The 2,500-nt window shown below is 40.8% G+C and overlaps 2 protein-coding genes and 1 long non-coding RNA gene across 5 annotated transcripts in view; 1 reads left to right on the top strand and 2 right to left on the bottom strand.

The window, feature by feature from the left end:
- LOC144981100 (uncharacterized) overlaps positions 1–1,877 on the bottom strand; it is a 74,573-nt gene extending 72,696 nt beyond the window's left edge. The window contains exons 1-2 of one of the 2 annotated variants that reach the window (XM_078929227.1): positions 1,800–1,877; positions 1,272–1,429 (exon numbers count right to left, since the gene is read on the bottom strand). The gene's annotated coding sequence lies outside the window, so the exon portion shown is untranslated. Of the gene's footprint in view, positions 1–1,271; positions 1,430–1,722 lie in introns of both variants that reach the window. The other variant, XM_078929228.1, reaches the window with a different exon arrangement.
- LOC144981101 (uncharacterized) overlaps positions 1–2,500 on the bottom strand; it is an 860,429-nt gene that overhangs the window by 38,677 nt on the left and 819,252 nt on the right. The gene's annotated exons all lie outside the window — the stretch shown is intronic.
- LOC144981102 (uncharacterized) overlaps positions 1–2,500 on the top strand; it is a 61,835-nt gene that overhangs the window by 27,298 nt on the left and 32,037 nt on the right. The window lies entirely within an intron of this gene.

Below are 2,500 nucleotides of genomic sequence, written 5' to 3'. Positions count from 1 at the left end.
ACAAAACAAAAAAATATATAATATCGCCTAACAAATAGATAAATAGACTTTCTGTTTCATACAAAATAAATTGCGTATATATCTATATCAATGCTTGCAAATTCCTACCTCATGACGTCATCTATCTAAATCGATTTCCACGAAACCAAAATATCAATAAATAAAATGTAACGGGATATTTCTTTTAACACGTGACACCAGTCTACCTCTGGTTAAAAGTGCTATAGATAGTGTGCGCTTGGCGAAGAAGCTCACAACATTGCCATCCGGATGTATAACGGATCAACACACAAAACTATGTGTATCCTTGAACGTTTATAGTCTGGCTTTGTTTAGAACCAAGATGGCCGCCGTTGCCGGGCGGCGTGACATCGGACTATTGAATCGTATTGTCTGATTGATATAATTAAGTGAGAACAACTCATAATAAATGGCTGGCTAAAAACAAAGAGCTGAGTGACTTCAATTTCGTTTTATCTATTGGTGTTCGAAGGTGGTCCTACCGTAGCCATCGTTAGCCTGACACTGACCAGAAAATGACGTCAAAATGTCAGTCTTTGGCCACAAAAGAAAACAAATCGTGAGTTGTATTCCATAGTTCAACCAATGGAACCACTTGTTTCCATGAGCACTAACTACTAACGACAACTCACTAGGCGGTGCAAAAAACAAAAAACAAACAAACAAATAATGACGCCAAAATGCCAGTCTTTTTGGGTTTCAGTGTCAGGCTATAACATAACGATGGCTACGGCCTGACACTGACCAAAAAATGAGGTCAAAATGCCAGTCTTTTGCCACAAAAGAAAACAAATCGTGAGTTGTATTCAATAGTTCAACCAATGGGACCACTTGTTTCCATGAGCACTACTAACGACAACTCACTAAGCGGTGCTAAAACCAAATAATGACGTCAAAATGCCAGTCTTTTTGGGTTTCAGTGTCAGGCTATAACATAACGATGGCTACGGTCCTACACGGAGAATGTCACATATATAGATAGAATGAAGATGACGTCACTCAAGCCTTTGTTATTGTATTTTGCCATCCGCGTTTGTGAGTGATTCTCACTAAACTGTATTAACCAGACTATAAACGTTCAAGGCTACACATAGTTTTATGTGTTGGTCCGTTAAACCTCCGGATGGCAATGTTGTGAGCTTCTTAGCCAAGCGAATACTATCTATATTATATATTATTGAATAAACCTGGATTCAGAACTTATTTTGGTGGGAGAAGGTGGGGGGGGGGGGGGGTCTTTGAAAACTTACCATTTTGATGACTTAGATCCTTACAGCTGGCACCACCACACAAACGACGATAGTACAAGTGGAATTTACTACTTATAATTATCACGTTTCCCTGAAGAAATATTTTTGGGAACAACTAAAAACACAGCACACTAACTAGTCCTCTTGTTCTTGGGTAGCTAGAAAGATAGGTAGGTAGGTAGGTAAATAGAAATGAACAAATGAACTTGAAAAAACAGCTTTTTAAATTTAAAAAATAAGAAAGAGAATAAAATAACAAACACTTAATATGTAACTTTTCTGGCTCATAACCCTTTTTCGTGTTCTTGGCTGAAGAAGGATTTTGAGCTCGAGACGTTCCATGTTATTTGTTTGTTGTTTTTTTTTTTATTTTAAGCTGTTACTAAATTCATTAGTTCAATGTTTTTTACAGTCCACGGTTAATGGAAGCTTAATAATATATCATATTCACTTTGACTTGAGTAAGTAGGTAAATAGGTAAGTAGGTAGGTAGGTAGGTTGATAAGTAAGTGGAAGGGTTGTTGTAACCTTCTCGTAGCCTGGCAGGCTCAATGATGAAGGTCTGACGATGAGATGAGATTGACAGATGTGAGGACGATAAACGTCATGGGCCATGACAAAACACCGCTTGTGTGTTGCAATCGTGTGGTCACTGTGGGGTCACTGGTGTTCTCTGAGGACGTATTATGATGATGATCGTGATGATGGTGGTGGTGGTGGTGGTGGTGGTGGTGGTGGTGGTGATGATGGTGGTGGTGGTGGTGGTGGTGGTGGTGGTGGTGGTGGTGATGGTGGTGGTGGTGATTGTGGTGGTGGTGGTGGTGGTGGTGATTGTGGTGGTGATGGTGGTGGTTGTGATGGTGATGATGATGGTGGTAATGATGATGGTGGTGGTGGTGGTGATGGTGGTGGTGGTGGTGGTGGTGGTGGTGGTGGTGATGGTGATGATGGTGGTGGTGATGGTGGTTGGTGATGGTGGTGGTGGTGGTGGTGGTGTTGATGATGGTGATGGTGATGGTGGTGATTGATGATGATGATGATGATGATGATGATGATGGTGATGATGGTGATGGTGATGGTAATGATGATGATGATGATGATGATGATGATGATGATGATGATACGTGGAGATGTGGTATTGGCAGGGAGGGTGAGAGGGGAGAAAGGGATTGAGGATATAAATAGAAAAGGACAATGTAGGAAGGAGAACAGGAAGTTGAATGGTATGT

Source organism: Berghia stephanieae, chromosome 10 (assembly GCF_034508935.2).
Source record: "Berghia stephanieae isolate SIO BIC M18660-M18661 chromosome 10, UCSD_Bste_1.3, whole genome shotgun sequence".
Taxonomy (NCBI): Eukaryota; Metazoa; Mollusca; class Gastropoda; order Nudibranchia; family Aeolidiidae; genus Berghia; species Berghia stephanieae.
The sequence above is the reverse complement of the archived record's forward strand: the minus strand, read 5'-3'. Positions and strand labels throughout refer to the sequence as shown.